The 19,082-nt window shown below is 35.4% G+C and overlaps 1 long non-coding RNA gene across 1 annotated transcript in view; it reads left to right on the top strand.

Annotated features, from left to right (window-relative positions):
- Nucleotides 1-12,650, top strand: part of LOC148213759 (uncharacterized) — a 39,109-nt gene extending 26,459 nt beyond the window's left edge. The window contains exons 3-4 of the long non-coding RNA XR_015793879.1: nt 8,069-8,164; nt 12,240-12,650. This is a non-coding gene — a long non-coding RNA (uncharacterized LOC148213759). The remainder of the gene's footprint in view (nt 1-8,068; nt 8,165-12,239) is intronic.
- Nucleotides 12,651-19,082: the final 6,432 nt, after the last annotated feature.

Genomic DNA, 19,082 nt, shown 5'->3' with positions numbered 1-19,082 from the left:
AGGTAAGCATAGAAGTAGTCTAGGCTGTGAAATATTTTGCAACCTCTAGATAGTCCTTCCATGTCTTTATCTGTCTTTTCCTACAAACATAAAATAAATATCATTTTAGTATAAACCTGTTTATATAATTTATTGGGTCAGTTGATGAGAGTCTAATTAGGTTAATACAACTCAAGAATTATTTGATGAGGGTCACCTATTTTTTTTTTTGTATTCATCTTCTTAAAGGAATGCATTTATTTTGTCTAAATGTAATAATCAGTGAGATAGCTCAATTAATTAATGTCAAAGATCAGAGCTTCCAAAGCGGACAGTTATGCTGTCCTGTCTCCTGAGGAAAAAATAATTCAATAGTGATAAGAATGGAAAGAGAGCTGCAAATATTTGGATTCAGCCACATTACTAAAAAGCTTAACAAGCAACTGAAATGAGCTGCTTTCATCCCATCTATTATACTTACTGTACTGATAAGCTTAAACCTGATGGTTTAATACATACACACTTGGCATTTTGTATGTATGCTGAGCTGCGAAAGGTTGCAAGGATAAGTGACATAGCAAGAAGAAGTGGCTTGTCCCTGCAGCCTTTGTCAGACAACTGGAATACAAAATATAAACTATGTGGGCATAAAGCCATCTTACCTGAGCTTATCAGCACAGTGCAATACAATACCCCATAAAGAATTGCATCTATTTTAATTCCTGACTTTCCTTCTCTGACAGAATACAGGAAGTAGAAGAGAAGAAGAGCATGGTGATAAGAAAGACCAGAGAGGAGGTGCAGGGCAGACCTACTGGGTTTGGAATAGAAACTAGAGACACAATGCATCCCAAGTGGGTGGAGAGTGCCTGAATATGTGGTAGAGACAGAGGGTTGAAGACAAAATATTAGGGGAAAGAGCAGTGTTGGAGGGTAGGGTGGGTTGACACTCAGGAGAGAATACAGCACCAGAGAATGTAAAAAGAGCCAAGTCTATCTTACCTAGGCCTCCCCAACTTTGAGAGCACCACTGAATGGTACAAGGTTTTAAAAATGTAAATTTCCCCAGTTCAAGCTCTTTTTCAAGAGCTTGAAACCGCTTCAAAAGCTTAATGTTGATTACCACCCTCTTTTTATATGCAGCTTTCAGGTAAGTATTTTCATCCAGAGAAAAATAGCTTCAACTCCTGCCAGACTTTGGCAAAACTTGTAGTTTGTGATGTATGTGTTGTTTACTATAACTTAACCCGAGAAACTAACCTGTTGCAGTATCTGAAGTTTGGAACTCCAAGTAAATACAAATGACTGTCAAATTGCCACACAAGTCAGATAACCTCATAGGATAATTTTAAATAGGCCATGGTTCATTCCTGAAACGTCTTCCTCCAAAACAGATTAACTGGTTAAGACATGTTCTTGTGGGATCCTTTTTGTTCTGTGTATAACCATCTACCAATCTGTCAGTAGCATGGCTTAGCCAGCTGACTTTAATTCAACCTTGTAGCTGGCAATCAAATATAAAAGATAGAAATTCTAGAAAAAGCTTCTAGTTTTTTCAGTTCTAAAAAACTTTGGCTGACTATGCTTGCCCATGCAGGAATCACAGAGTTATCTCTACATGATTATGCAGAATCATGTTGACAAAATACACAATCTACATTATGTATTAACGAGCATGGAAGTAGAAATCAGTTCTTCCCTGGTGCTATGAGAGCCATATGGCACACGAGTCCCAACTTATCCCATAAAAAAAAAAAAAATTAACTGCTCTGGGAAAGCAGGAGTGAGTAGTCTCATAAGGTCAGAGGGAGCCAGCCGGTGAGCACTGTGCATGGTCAGCTTGAATGGAAACAGGAAGGATAGTTTCCCTGAGCTCAATTTAAGAGAATTTGGTCCATTTGACCAAATCATGATGACTCTGTTTCAGAACAGACTCACTACTTAAAGTATGAACATCTGGACAGATTCTTAAATAAATTATGTACATCTGGATATATTTTTAAAGAGTACGTTTACAGCATTTTGTGAAACATCAGTGCTAGCTCTTTTTATAACGTATAGGTTCCCTGCTACATGAATACACATATTAAGCAAATTGCAATTTTTCTTTTTAAGAATGCAAACACAGAATAAATAACTGTCATCAAGCAAAACTATATGTGGATATATGCTGTTTGTGGCTTGCTTTCAGCAGTCCTACTGATTATGCACTCAGTTTTCCTAATTTGTATCAATGAGAGTAACTTGGCCTAAATCCAGCTGTTTGGACTTAACTGAATTGCTGCCCAATGACCCTTCCAAACCATAAATTATGTAAGTTGCTCAATCAAGATAAATTATGTTCATTTAAGCAACAAAGAGTCTTGTAACACTCTAAAAACTAACAGATTTATTATGGCATAAACTTTCATGGATTAGTCTCCTTCATCGGATAGCAGAATATTAAGTTTACTGACAAGTATGTATAACATAGAAATGGTTGTGCATGTGTGTGATTGTATGTTGTAAACAGTGAGGTCAGAGAAGTAAAATGTAGATCATCACCTACACTTAAATATTCTCATCAGTGCTGAAGTAGTCACTTTTACTTCCTTTTTATGTTTAGCTGCAAACTGAGAAGGTTTGCTTCACAGCAAACTACTGAATTCTTGTTTGCCTACATATAAGTTTTAGTTTGGGTCTCAAAGACTGTATAACAGTTTGCTTTTTTGGATCGCTGGAAGGTGTATTGTGGAACTCCTCCTTGGTGCAACATTACTGTGCCAGGTGTATGTGAGAGCAGTTTAGGAAGCAAAATTTTATAGCTTCTTATTTCATTCCAGAACTAAGTGGGTTTTCAGACCACCTATTTTTCTGCCCTGCCAGCATCAATTTTCTCTTTAAATGCAACCTATAGGCCACAGAGTCATTGCAAATACATGATATAAGGAAATCTTATTACTTTTATGTGGCCTGATTCCAAGAAGCAAGCATACTGGTTTTACTGCATACCACTTTTCTGCTGAAATAGCATGACAGTGTGGTTACAATCACTGAATACATTATTAGTCTGAGTAGTATAGTGCTTATTGAAATAGGGTGGGGAAAATCTGCACAATTTTGCAACTTTGCTAATGATAAACCTACATTTTTAACAGGTTGAAATCTGTGGATATCTAGTGTTAAATAACTAGACAGAGACGAAAACTCTACTGGAGTCATCTGATTGCTGTTTTGAATGCACATCAATAGCATGTTATGAGACATTTTGCTTCCAAAAAGGCAGTAGAGGTAGTCCTTGGGTTATGACAGCAATTGGGACCAGGATTACTGTCTCTAAGTGATGCAGTCATAAAGTGTGACATCATGTGACTGCATCGCTTAGCAATGGCAATCTAGGCAGTTATGGATGCCATTGTAACCCCAAGATGCATGAGTTGTTAAGCAGGAAGTGGTGGGAGTCCCAGGTAAGGAGCCCACGGGTACTGCAGGGGAGGCCCTGGAAGGCCCAGTGCAGAGCATGCACAAGTTGGAGGTCAAGGGAAGGAGGGTGCAGCGCAGTGTTCAGGAAGGCCAGGAGGGGTCTAACCAAAGTGACTTGTGACCTTCCCTGCTGGCTGCCCCATTGGCATTGCTTGTGGGAAGCCACCAAGGAAGGTCACAAATGGTGATCATGTGACTGTGGGATACTGCAACTGTCGTAAGTGTAAGCTGGTTGCCAAGCACCTGAATTGTGATCATGTGACCTTTGGGCCCTGCGACAGCCAGAATTTCTTTTTTATATAGGAATTTTATTAAAGATTACAATTTACAACAATACAAACTAATACAAACTAAAAGAATAAAAAGAAAAAATAGAAGGTGCAGGAAAAAAATAAAATAGAACAGAAAGAAATAATAAGAATATAATAAAGAAAATTAGAAGAAATATATAAAGAAGTGACTTCCCCTTTCATCACAACAAGTGTAAACAATTTTAGTAACTTATCACCTCTTAATGTACAACAAATGATCTCTTCTTCCCATATCCCATCTCTTGTCAATAAACAAATCCTTAAAACCTTATCATTTCAGTCCTGATGTCAGCAGAAGTCCATTAAGGATTACCAGAGATAACAACATATCTATTTTAACCTTGATCAAATAAACTAACTTTATATTCCTTTTACTTCTAACAGTCTTGATCTTAAAATAATGTCCTAGAACTTGATTTCTTTTCATTTTTTCTTTGTCCCTTCTCACAACATTCTTCAAAGCTTTAACAAGCCTCTTTTGTAAATCTAATATAGGAAAATTATCCAGGTCACTCTCTTGGTTTGTTATTTGTACATCTCTTTTAATTATTAAGACATCAGCCAGTTTCTCTTGTATATCCAGTGTAACATCTTTTTCCATGTCATTCTTGTAACCTGTTAGTTTTAATCCACTTTCAAATCAGTCTCAATCATGTCAGGTAAAACTTGTTCCTCTTCCATAACACATTCTAAACAGTGTATCTTTAAAGGCAGACACTCTTAAAATTAACTTCTGGGTCCATTTTTCAAAAATATCCTTCAGTATGTCCAATGTTAAAATATTTTGCTTCATTCTGTATGTGTAAGTTGAGTTTGAGTATTCTTCTCCTTTAATTGTAATCATTAGTTCCTTCTAGTTCCCTCTAGAGTCCAATTTTTAAAGTCTTATTTTTTTTTAAAAAATTCAAAATAAAAGCATTTTCCATAGGAAGGATTCTTTATAATTAATTCCAAAATCTTATTTCAAATTTATCTGGACCCCTAGTCTGTTTGTAACTTTCTAAAATCAAAGTTTTAATTAACCTTTTGCTGTTTATTCCAGAAAAAATAATTAAGTCCTTAAACTTGTATTTAAAACTTCTTTTGCTAAGGATTCAGACTTGTCGATCCAAAGGTTCCTAATAGCGGAAAAGTAGTTAAGAAGCAGTTTCTGAAAGTGATTAGAAAAGGAAGTATGTCAACCCAGTGTCCTTTCAAAGCCACCAACTGTGGTTTGAGCAAGATGGCTATTCCCTCATATCTCAGAACTCTAAACCCGCCGGAAACAGCTGTCTTGTAGTATCCAACAGGTGACCACTGTTGACAAAGGAGCAGTTGTCTGGAGCACTTGTGGGCGATCTCAGATCCTCTCCTTGCCCAGAGAGGAATTACGAAGAGCTGGTCTAGTCGCCAGCTCTTCATTCCGCCATGGTTGTCAGCTCCATTTTTCGAGGAGCTGTCTTCAGTTCGCTGTTTCTTCCCTGGAGTTCCACAATGGCCAGGACTTCAAGGACCAGTCATAAGTACCACTAGTTCAGCACCATCGCAATTTCAAACAATCACTGAATGAGTGGTTGGTAAGTGAGGATTACCTGTAGAGGGGAGACATGCTTTAAGTACAATGGTGCTTAAAAGTTTGTGAACTAGTGTATCCCACTTGGACACCAATAACTACAACTAAATGTTTCCAATAACTCTTGATCAATCCTGCACATTGGCTTGGAGGAATTTTAGCCCATTCCTCCTTACAGAACAACTTCAGCACAGGGATGTTGATGGGCTTCCTTGCACAAACTGCCTATTTCAGGTCCTTCCACAACATTTATATAGGATTTGGCCATTCCAAACCATTAACTTTCTTCTATTTTAACCATTCTTTGGTCGTACAACTTGTATTTTGTACAACAAACTTTCAGGTTGTTGTCTTACTGTATGACCTGTTTTCTCTTCAGGTTCAGTTCATGGACAGATACCCTGACATTTTCCTGTAGAAAGTTCAGTTCAGAATTCAGAGTTCCACCAATGATGGGAAATCATCCTGGCTCAGAAATCTCCTTCATTCGAGCCATGCCCCATTCCACATACCTGTGATGAGAAGATCAGACTTCAATAGTGAATACCCAGAATTCTGTTCTTTAAATAAGGTAGGACCTCCCACACTCACCCCTGATTATCATTCCAATGATTGAAACACCTGACTGTAATGTCCCTTCAAATGAACTGATTGTCCTAGAAGTTCACAGTTTTGCCATTCGCAAATATGTAGCTTTGAATCATTTCCCTCAATAAATAAATGAACAAGTCTAATGTTTTTGACTCATTTGTTTAATTGAGTTCTCTTTATCTAGTTTTAGGATTTGTGTAGAGAACAGATAATATTTTAGGTCATATTTATGCAGAAATATTGAAAATCCAAAAGGGTTAACAAACTTTTAAGCACCACTGTATAAAACCATGCTGAACACAAAGAAAGTGGACAGGGAAAACTTTTTCTCCCCCTCTCAAAACATGAGGACTAGAGAGCATTCAGAGCAGCTTATTGAAAGGACATTTGGAACAGACAAACACTTCTTCCCATAGCACATAACTGAAATGTGGAATTCAGACCTACCAACATCCATGGTAGCCATAATTAAAATCAAAACTGGAAACAGTATAGAACAATAATAATTACAATAAAAATAATGGAAAAATGAATAACACAACCAAAATACAAGATAAAGATGGACCATAACAGTTAAACTGACATTTTTAAAATTGTGGCAATTAACTAGTTACCCAATGCTCTACAGAAGAGGTATATCATAAACTGCTTCTGGAAGATTAAGAGGGATGGTATGAATCTTAATTCTAAATGAAGGTCATTCCATAATGCCAGAACAGTGACTGAAAAACAGCACCTCCTGGCTTCCTTTCCCCTTACTTTATGAAACATAAAATTAGTTCTGCTGAATCTGGCTAAAGCACATTTTAATCCAGTGTTTTGTTTTTCCAAAGTGGGTAGCCAGATGCCTCTGAATGCTCACAAGCAGCAGGAGGTCAATATATTTTCTTCTCCTGACTTTTTTTTTTTTTTGGGCAACTAGTATTGCAGGCACGCTGCCCCCAATTCAGACATAATATTGAATCTCAGAACTAATAGCCATTGATATATCTATTCTCCATTCATTTATGCAATACCCTTTTGAAGCTATCTTCTTCATATACCCAACCTATGAATCTGTTTTCTCTACTATCTCCACTTGCTATTCTGAATTATTTAGCTGAGAATATGTTCCAGGTGCAGTGGAACTTTGGAACTGGATTCTAATATGTCCAGTTATACGATCTTGTGGTTTCAGTCTACATATTCTACTTATGCATGAAAGACCTAACAACACTTTTCTTACATAAGTATTAAAGATGATGAAGTGTGTATGTTTAAAATGAACAGTTTAAGATGAAAGCTGAAACCCATTAAGAAATTCCTATTCAATTCCAGCTGATTTTTAAACTTTAAAGAACCTAGACATTTGACTTGAAAGATGTTTCTAAAGTTGTTACATTTGTTTTTATTAATTTGATCAAGATACAAGTGTTTCTTAAATGATAAGCAATTAATCTAGATTATATGTAAAAAGTTAAATTTTATTTCCCTTCAATTATGAGATCAGCCTTCATGTGAACTTTCCATTTATCTGTTCTCTCCACAGATAATTTTCTATGCAATGATTTAGCACTAGCCTGCTCTATTCTTGGGTTCGTGTCTCCATCACTTACTCACCTTCATGCTTTTTCTACAATTGCTATTTTGAAGTGTCAAATAAATCCATAATGACATCATCTTCCATACATCCATGCTCTGCAGTCCTGATCCCATAACATCTAAAGAAAATAAACTCTTCTTTCCCATATGTATACTCTTAATTTCATTTATAATATTTATAAATAATATTCAAGGAAACAGTATATAATTTATTTTAACTGTCTGACATAGATTAGGCTGAAAAATAGTAAATAAATTCACATGTCACTTAATCTGTAATGCAGTTTGTTTTGTATTCTTAACATGTTGTTAGAACTCAGCTACTATGGTTTGTACACCATAGTAGATGTGAAAGGGAAGCCACTTTCTATGATCTTTGAGAAATCAGGGAGGATGGGAGTAGAAAAAAGGCATAACATACAACCGGGGTAACTATAGATGTAATTTCAATATCAATGTTAGGCAAAACTCTATAACAGATTATTAAACTGTCATGTAAGCATTTCGAAAAGAATGCATTATTTTACATGAGTAAGTATGTGTTTATAAAGAACAAATCATGCCAAATGAACCTTATTTCCTTTATTGATAGAGTGACCAGTTTAGGTGACTGTAGGAATGCAATGGACATAATGAACTAGACTTCAGGAAAGCGTTTGACAAACCCTAGTGGAGAAGATGGCAGAAGGTAAGCTGAACTGTTCTACCATGAGATGGATACAAGGCTGGTTGAGCAATCATACCCAATGAGTGTTCATCAGTAGCTCCACATCAACCTCAAGGCTGTTGAGTGGTATACTACAAGGTTCTGTTTTAGGCTCTATACTGTTCAGCATATTATAAATTACTTGGATGAGGAATTAAAAGAAAGGATTTTCAAATGCACAGGTGACACAAATACCTTAGACCTAATACCTTATAGGATAATAAAGGTTCATGAGAATCTTGATAAGTTGAAACAATGGGCAAAAATCAGCAATATGAATTTAATCTGAGACATATGCAAAGTCCTTGATTTGGATAGGAAACATCAAAGGCATGAATATAGGTTGGGAGATGCTATATTTGTTAGTAGTTCGTGTAAAAAGAATTTGGTGCCTTGGTGGAATACAAGCTGACCATGAGCCAACAGGGTTTAAAAAGGGCAAATGCAAATCTAGGCTGCATCAACAGAAGTATAGTATCAAGAAAAAGCAGTTTTCCTCTATTCTGCATTGTTCTGACCATATCTAGATTATGGAACAATGACACACTAAAGAATGTCCAGAAGACAGCAACCAAGATGATATGGGGACTGGGGGGAAAAGTCTGTGAGACACTGTTAAAATCACTGAGTATGTTTAACTTGAAAAAGTGAAGTCTGTGGGGCAACATGATGGGTATCTGAACCATTATCACATGGAAGATGGGATACATTGGGTTTAAATTACAAGAAAGTGGATTGGACATAGAAGGAATTTCCTAAGAGTAAAAGCTGTTCAACAATAGAACAAATTGCCTTGGGAAGTGGTAAACGTTCCTTCACTGAAGGTATTTAATCAGAGGTTGGATGGCCATCTGCTGGGCATGCTATAGTGGTGGACTCCTGCATTCCAAATTCCTTCCCACCCTTACATTCTATGATTCTATGTATGTTAGTATGCTGGCTGAATCTAGCCAATTGTAGTTTTGTCCAAGAGATTTCTTAGCTAAGATAGATCTTAAAACTTTCTCTACTAGACTACTTTGGATGACACGGTTTAATACTAAGTAAGAGCCCAAAAGCCATATCGATCTAATCAGCAAGAATTCATACCCCACACACCTCTCCATTATCACAGAACCACTAGTCCCTAACTGAAGATGGCTCAAGTTCATTAAAGCCAAAGAGCACAGCTAACTGATCCTTAGCTGCTTTATAGCTCAGAGAAAGGGTGAAACAAAAAATAATTCATGCTTTTTTCCAGCTACAAGAGTACAAGGCTACCCTTGTGGATAAAGATTTACAAATATAGCAAACTTTTGATTCTTGGCTTCTGGTAATCCTTTGCCTTGCTACCTATGAACCATTCTTGTGCGCCTCAGCTAGCTTAGGTTTGAAAACTATGTACTACACAATGAAGAATATAAGCACTATACAGTCAGTGTATCTACAAAAGTATGCAAGAATGCCTCCTTTTTTCCAGGAATATTCTGAAATCTTCTACATGTCCTAGGCTACCATAGGTTTCCGGAAGCTGTGCAAATATAATTTGAAATGTTCTATACTGCTTAATGAAGTTAAACCATTATCTGAAAGATATTTGGAATCATAAAGGATTTTTTAAAAACACAATATTTTATTGCATGAAAAGTTTTTTAGTGAATAATGTTGAATAGCAGTTCATCACCTAATGAAATAGTTATTGTTGATAACACAGCTAATCATTTTTTTCCTTCTTTTAATTGAATTACATAGATTTAAGACACATACCAGACACATCTGGTTCTGTCACATTCTAAGGACAGGATATATTCCCATCAGTAATTCTACTAAACATGTGAAAACATGTTCTAGGTTACAACACAACTCAGACTTCAACTTCAAGCAAGGGCACTCTCAAATTAGAACTGGCATAATCATTACACTAACTGCTGTTCCTACATGAGAAATAGCAAGAATAGCAAAGGAAAAAATATAGCACAAATATATTAGCATCTCTTTTCTTCCATATATTACAGGAACTAGTAATGGGGTAGCATTCTTATTGCCATCATAATTTTAATGTGGAGGCATACTTTCAGAGAAATGCCTCTTTGCATGAAACAGTAGGGACTATGGTGTACAATAAGACACATCAGAATCAGCCCAAAGAAACCCCACTGAGCTCATCTAGCAACTAGTGTCAGTAGACATCTGGATAGATTCCTGAAAATTAAAGGCAGATAACTTTAAAACAAAATCAGGGAGTCATATATATCAGACAAGAACATAATGGAGTTCTTTCATACACAAATTAATTGTGAAGGTCAAACACCAGATCTCACTTAAGAAGGCTATACCTATGAGGTTCCAAACCAAAGTTCTTTTAGCCTGACCTTCATATGTATTACATATCATATTACAGTATAGATTCCCAGATTAAACTTATAGTTCCCAACTAGGTATTTAGAAGGTAAGTCAAACATTTCAGAGGTAGACAAAGCACACTATTCCTGAATTGGTGCCAAGAAAATTACATGAATATAGCCATTGAGGCACCAAAACCTGAGTTCGGCTCAAGGGAGACTTTTTCTTCAGGCCTCTTCCATCAGGCATTTCAGATTGTGTTGAGAAGTTAACCTGTCACTAGCGCCAGTCACTATGGGCATTAGGATTATATGATTGTAATCCAAAATATTTCGAAGGTTTTTACTGTTTTACTTAATGACCAAAATCCAGAGAGGACTGAGCTTGCATATAAAATATTTCAGGGACATAGGAATTGCTTTCACACATGATGCTAAGCCAGTATTTTTTCATTGAAGTTTGCAGAGATGTTCTTCAGCAGCTTCCAGAGCAGCTGCATGACTGCAAATGATATAGCTGCTTTAACAGTTCAAAAGGGTGTTTTTGTACATATTCTCATCCATTGCAAATTTTGAATGCTTCACACAGTCCTACTGAATTGTATACTTTAATTCTATAAAGTGAAATAAAAATAATTAATATAACTCATCAAACTACTTAAATATATTTCCCTGATAAAAACACATCAGTTAAGATACGCTCCTGGTAAATCCAGACAAGTTCATGGAACTCTTTTGGCAGCAGTATGAAAGATATTTGTTACTGACTTCTTCCAGGATGTTTTTTTTTTCCCTTTTTCCCAGCATAACCTACAATGCTGGGATTTTCTGGAATTTTGTCACCCAACCATTACCCACATCTGATCTAGTTTAGATTTCTTAGGAACAACCAAGGTCAGTCAGGGGCTACCATTCACCAAGGTGTGGTTGGTTGTTTTTGTTTGTTTGTTTATTTTTTGGCATGGTAATGAAAGTACCTAATGAAAGAAAGCCTCTTTTATCTTTGGCCACAAAATTACTGCTTAAATTTATTTATTGTTTTTAAAATGCACCATATCTAGAGGATACCTTATTTAGCTTTTATAGACTACAGTTGTTCCAAAAATAACATTGGTACTGTTGCTATGAAGAATGATTTTCTCCATGCTCCTATAGGGAAAATATGACACATGGAAAGGATCATTAAGGCCTCCCCCCCACAGAAATGGTGATGAAATAAAAGGAAGAAGGAAACTCCATATCACAAAAGGGATAAGCCATTGAGGATTTACATATTGCATCATCTGGACTATTTACAATATATCATCAGATAATTTAGACTTCAGACAATACGTCTGGAGGGTACCACTGTAGAGGAGTACAGAGATAGCCTTGAAAAAGGAAGGCAAGGATCATTAAGTAAATGTCAAATTAGCCTGGGAAGAAAGAGAGTATGAGAAAGAAATTCAAGATGACCAGCCTTGTTTCTGTTTGGTAAAAGAAGAGGCCAAGGGAATTCTGACAGGCTTTCAAGATGCTATTACTATAACCTAAATCGATAGAGTTCCAGTGGTCCTTGTATTGTTTGCCCCTGACCTGGCCTATGTCGAAGGGCTGACATCCACTTTGGGGAAGGCCAGGGCAGTAGAAACAATGGCCAGGTCTTTTGCCCAGTTGTGGTTGGTATGCCAGTTGCAGCTACCTAGAGTAAGAGGATCTTGTAACAGTGATTAATACCCTCATCACCTTGCATTTAGACTACTGCAATGTGTTCTACATATGGCTACCTCTGAAGATCATCCAGAAACTACAACTGGCACAAAATGCAGTGCCCATTTGCTGGCAGGTACTGACCACCTGAAATATGTAACACCATTGGCTACCAACAAGGTTTGTGACTCAATTCAAAGTGCTGGTTTTGGCCTAAACAGTTAGGCATGTAGGTACCGGCAGGACCATCTTCTATCTGAATCCACCCATCCTGTATAATCATCCCAGGAAAGGGTATTGATTGCTCCTCACTATGAGGAAGGCCAAAGCCAGAAAATGCTGTCTCGTGGCCATGCCCCAGTTTTAAGGAATAGTCTTCCCTTACAAGTAAGATTGGCTCCTTCTCTAATCCCTTTCCTGAACATGACAAAGACAGAGCATTTCCAGAAAGAATTTGGTGATCGCCTTTCCCATCCTTGTCATTTTATTGTTATGCTTTTTGGTTAGTTAATATTTTAATCACTAAAGTAATTTCATTGTTTTAATTAGCTAATCTACTGTTGACATTTTAATTATTTGTATTCCAAATGTTTTAATAGACAGTTATAAACTGCAGTGAGTCTTTGTAGATTTAACAGTATAGAAATATTACTCTAGCTATATATATGCATTTTTGTTTAAACACATTTTGTGTCAAAATGCTCCCCTCTTTAAGTTTTATAACATATTTATTGCAGTTAATATAAATTAATGCTAGTATTTATCTTAGGTTTTCTCTGTCATTCAATAAATTTACATATTTTAGATGGGAAATGTATAATTTGTAAAGAATAAATGTGCATTACTGTAAGCTTGTGAATTTATTGATATAGAATACATGTCTTTGAAGCATTGCATTATCTATGTATGTAGAGTAATAAAAATATAGTAAGTGGATAGTTTGTTGTTGTAGTAATGTACATAAATGTACATATATTTACACGAACTGGCCCTTTTTATATAGGTGTACTATGCACAACAGAGCTTTAGGTACTAATGTTTCACTAACTTGAGTAATAGCTAATTCTAACTTCCAGTCTTGGAAATGATTAGTTCAAATGATGACAAATCATTAGCTCTAACAAGCAATCACATTCCTAAGCACTAGGAAATGATTAGTTCTGATCACATTAAAACTCAAAATGTGTACAAATGCATACATACATGGCTATAAAGCTATGGAAAAGCATCTATTCACACACAGAAAACAGTCAGCAAATTTATTCCCATAGTACGTAGACTGCCATGATAAAGTAAATATCTTAATTTAGAAATATAAGTATTTACCAAATAGGATATTTTAAAAAAAGTACTACAAAGGTATTGGGTATCTTTGATAGCCAAGCTTTTATTCATCTGTTTGACAAAACAGATAAATAAAAGCTTGGTTCCTGATGGAACAAGGGACCGGGGTGCAATTAATAGAGTGTGTTTTAAATTGGGCCTGTTAACACAGGCTTGCACAACACCCAATGCTAAAATATGATTGACTTCTTGTAGTTCAGTATACTGGATGGACAGAGCTTTAGTGATTATTTGCAATGTCTAGTTGTCCTATCACCAGAACAAGTAAGCAACTTTTCTGGAGGGCAGAAATGGATGATGTTACCATTTATTCTCCCATTCACTTTCAAAGTAACAAGGAGTGTTTCTTTGCTCTACTTCTCAAGTGCTCCTGTCCGTTCCAAGCTATCAGCAGATCATTGGTTACTGTGCAAAGAAGGACCACCCCTTCAACCAAACCAGTGTTTATCATGTACTCTCATTGTTTCTATATCTTCCTTCATCAGCACTGCTGAAATAGCATACAGTAGTGAAATAGGATATATCTTTGTTTAGCATATATAAGATTGCAAGTTCACAACCTAGCAGAAACTTTTTTTTAACGCTTTTCCTTTTCTTGAGTAAGTCGTTTACCCTGGGCTTTTTTTTTTTAAAGTAAATTCAGAAGTATATCATTTTACCATTTTTTCAGTCATTTGAAGTAGAAGGGTTTCACCCCCAGCTGACAGATAGCCCACGGGCTATACTGAACTTATAGTTCCAGTTCATTGGGACCCTAAAGTAATTAATTCTCAATTTACAGTTTTACTTGTGTTTGTATTCTTTATATAAATATGATATATACTCTGAACAGATGGATGCCTTTTTACAAGGAATAAACCTTTCACAGATTTTAGAAATACATTCAGGAGATTTAGTCACACCGTTAATTTTGAAGGAGATATTTGATACTAATGTAGTAATGAAAACTTGTAAGGCCCCCAGTTTTGGATTCCTTTAAATACTTTAAAAAATATAAGAGGAGTATGATTCTTATTTTGGGAGAAAGAGAGAAAGAAAAAGAAATAAATGGGTCCATCCTTTATCCTTTTATGAGCCTTGTACAGTATAATGGTCATTTTGAAAATGGGAAAGGGTCCTACACACTGTGTGATTTATCATCTGATATCCTTGATAAATAGAAATGCTAAGATTCTAACAACTACTCTGGCATGAAGATTACAGATGGTATTACCAGCAATAATTCACCCAGCACTACCTGGATATTTGAAAGTGTGTCAGGGATATCATATGATATAATAATGATAAATAGATGAAATTAGATTAGATTACTGGTAAATATGTAAGCATTGTGTTCTGATAATAATGAATCAGCTGTAATGGCTTCATTATATGCAGATGTAGCCTTTTGAACCAAAGTATGATAAAAATGAATTTCCAATAAACTACATAAATTCTTCTGCTCAAATAATTCCAGTGTGATTATTTCTTAAAATGAAATGTGGATCTTGACAAGGATGGTCCTTTCTAATATATAACTTGATTAACTTGGAATACCTAATGACATTCAGGGGTTCAGATAGCAGAAACAACTTGTCTTATATGCATCCAGTAGAGTTGGGGTTAATAATGTCAATTTGGTCATGTGATCAAAGCTCTGCCCCTTTTTATGTACATGTGATATTGATACATGTCCAAAAGTGCTGGGGTTTCAATCCTGCTGTGATAACTGCCGTCTTGACTTTTTTAATCCATCCCCCATGGATGCCCTGTATGCGCCTGATAACCATGGGCCTTTTTAATGATTATCAAAGATCTTTACTGCAATTTGCAAGAATGGTACAGCAATCTGGTAAACACTCGGGTATACATTAAATTGGAATAAATCAAATACTCTGCCAACTGTTAATAAGGTTTTTATGGAACTGTATAAAAATAGGATTTTTTTTCTGGGAAAATTGTTATTAGGATACCCTGTTTATTAGAAATGAATATCAGGTTGCATAGTTTTATGGACTTCTCAACAGATGTTTTAAAAAGATTGGGAATCATCTTTCTTAGGTTGGAGATATAATACATTTTAAGGCTCATTAGTGCATAAGATTTTATCTTGTCCTTTAGTAGTTCCTTTTTGGTTAGATGCTAACTCTATGTTAGACTAGTGCTTAGTGTTAAGCTGTACCATCAAAACATGGAACTTGTACGTTTATGAGAGCTTTGGATATAATGAGCTTGGATTGTAGCAAAAAAGGTGATTGTGTAGTCTTGAAATTTGTCAGCTTTGAAGTGGCTTTGCATCAATATAAAATGAAAGATTGGACTTTATGATTTTGTGTGGTCCAGGTTCAACTCATTGTTTAAAAATTGAACTCTAGCATTTTGCATTGAAAATGTAACTAATGTTGGTTTACTATAGAAAAACACATTTCATTATTACTGTACGGTATTGGTTTTTTTTTCTTTTTCTTTATTCAATTTCTTTTTTGTATCTATGTTAGTTGTTAGTTTGTATTACTTTTAGTTTTTTTAATATATAGTTTAGTCTGCATTGTTGAATAATATAAGTTTACAAGTTGTATTTTTTGTTTTAAATTATTTTTGTATTCTTTCAGAAAATTAATAAAATACTAGTTTATAAAAAAAAAAAAAAACCTCCCTAATACTGCCAAAAGAATATTGTAAGATTTGTTATTTCACTCTCTTTCAGTATACCTACAGTATATAAAGTTGTCTGGGAAAACAATGGAGCTTGCTATTAGTAACTATGAACATTCAGTCTATTCTTTTTTCCCTGAAAAATAATTAACTGAGAAACCATATATTTAAAATTTACACAAAACTCTGGAACCAGATAAACATTTGGCCAGGATAGGCCAATAGATTCCAGTAAACATAGAATGAGATTAATTTAGTCAAATAATTTAAAAAGTACACTTTTTTTTTTTTTCAATTTTGACTCCGTAGAAGACTAAAGGTTTGTTTTGTTACCAAAAGGTTTAGGATCATATAAGCCAAGTGCATTCACATTTCAACTATGTAAAAGGTATGGAGATACTCTTTAGCCTTTAAGATTTTTAAAATATAGCTGATTCTCCAAACTTCAGAATTCCTCTACAAAACCTTTATAAGTTTCAGGATTCCAAAGATGACAATATGTCACTGTAGACCAACAGAGACAGAAGAAAATTTGCCAACTAAATACTGAGTTCCAAAGAAGAGCACAAAAATACAAGGAGTTATAACTAAATAATAAATTGAGGGACACAGTCAAATAGAAAGAACAAGAGATTTATTTAAGAAAAGTACAGAAATTGAGGGAACATTGAGGGAGCGAAGTTCAGCATAGTAAAAGACAAAGAAGGCAAAGATCAACCAGTAAAAGAAGATACAAAGATGAAATGGTGTGCATATATGGAAGAACTATATCAGTTCCTGAATCAGTTATATATACAGGTTTAATCACAAAACTAGAGCCAGATATTTTGGAAAGTGAAATTAAATGGGCCCTAGCAAATGTTGCAGAAACGAAATTGGAGAAGTTAATGAAACATCAACAAAACTGCTTAATTTATCACCTTGCAAAATTCCAAAGTGCTACTTGTGGTTTGTAAACAGGTATGTAAAACATGGCAGTGGCCAAGAAACTGGAAAAGATCTATTTGTTTGTTTGTTTGTTTGTTTATTATTTAAATTTATTACCTGCCCAACTCCAATGGACTTCAATTTATTTTCCAGTTTTTAAAAAATGATACACTAAATGTCAAACTATAAAACAGTTGCACTTATCTCACATGCTAGGAAGATAATGGCTATGATTTTGCAGTCTAGACTTCAACAATATGGGGAACAAGAACTGAAGAAGTACATGCTAGATTCAAAAGAGGCTGGGACATTTAAGATCATATTGCTAACATCTGATGGATAATGGAAAAGTCAGAAGGGTTCAGAAGGGATACCTACTTTTGTTTTATCAATTATCTTTTATCTGTGTAGACCACAGTAAATTGTGGGAGAGTCTCAGGTGATGTCACCTTACTACTGAAGACCTGTATGCTGACCAGGAGACACCAGTTAGAATGGAATATGGCACGACCAAAAGTTTTAAAATTGGGAAAAGAACACTTCAAGGCTATATACAGTGACATTATTTATTTAATCTACATGCAGACTGTTTCATGAGAAACGTTGGACTAGAAGAAAGGGAAATTGGAATTATAACCACTAGAAGAAACACCATCTACCTCAGTTATGTTGATGATACCACTCTGATGGCTAGAAGCAATGAATGAAAGAATCTCTTGTTGAAAATGAAAGAAAAGAGTGCAAAGCCCAATTTGCTGCTCATTGTTAAAAACCAGCTTATGTCAAAAGCAATAACAAACACTGTAAATAGGAGAAGAAGAAATTGTACTAATAACAATTTATCTTCCTATCCTAGGCTCAAAAATTCACAGGGATGGTGACCATGAAATAAAAGACCATAATACTGAATATTTCACAAAAAAGCAATATATGGTGTGTTCTAAAGAGGGGCACCATATATGGCTTCTTTGTGAAATACTGATTAAAGATAATGATATCTGGAATCTAAAATCACCTACCTGCACTGCTGCTAAGAGCAGCTATAATGTTTCCTGGAAACAGCAGAAACTGTTGGAATTTGGAGGCAAACAAATCTACAACTCAAGAGCAATCATCAAAATAGATGATTCCTTAAAGCATATACCTGGGGCAATAGCCATATGGAATCACAAACACAAATACATGTTGGGATGCTTTGATACAGAAGATGGCAAAGTACAGCCTTGAAAGAAAAGTGGAAATGTGCACAAGGCAATGCAGAATTGTATTTCTTCACATGACTTGAACACTTCCCAGATTTACCCTGGATATTTTAATAATTTTGCAGGAACTCCTGTCTTTTATATTGCTGTTTGTTAAAATATCTCTATATCCCTTACTGAAAGAATTCCTAAGCATTTTATCAGTACAACCAGAATGAAAATGATTAAAATTCAAATGTTAGTAAATAGTTAAATGTGGGGGAATGCCAATTTACAAGGTAAGTTTTAAAAAATATACTCCACTTAAAATGTGTTGGTGCATGGTTAAGTACAGACTTGTGCACTGTCCTGGTCTTCTTTGGAAGGAAGGTAGTAGAATAAAGAAAAACATGGGATTTTATTGTACAGTAGGAATCTATTTCACAATGGTGTCTTTTCTGCACATGGACAGGCATGGTTGGATTTCACCCATATCATTATCACAAGACCTTTACTGTAGCTGTTATTTAAATGAATATAATGGCTTTCTTACTTTCTGAAGCATAAATTGGTTGTCTCTTTTGATTTTTGATTGATTATGGACCATCATGTTGATCTCAACTCCTAGCAACCACATAAACAGATTTCCTCCATGACAATCAGTCCTTAACCTGGCCCTTCTAACAGCGCACCCATTGCTACTGTAACTCAGTCCATCCACCTTGCTGATGGTTGTCCTCTTTCCTTCTACCTTTCCCAGCATTAGAGTCTTCTCCAGAGAGTTAGGTCTTTGCATAATGTGTC

The sequence above is a fragment of the Python bivittatus genome, unplaced genomic scaffold, assembly GCF_059951505.1.
Source record: "Python bivittatus isolate LINGU-HERP-01145 unplaced genomic scaffold, Pbiv_v1 ctg000850_np1212, whole genome shotgun sequence".
Classification (NCBI taxonomy): domain Eukaryota; kingdom Metazoa; phylum Chordata; class Lepidosauria; order Squamata; family Pythonidae; genus Python; species Python bivittatus.
The sequence above is the reverse complement of the archived record's forward strand: the minus strand, read 5'-3'. Positions and strand labels throughout refer to the sequence as shown.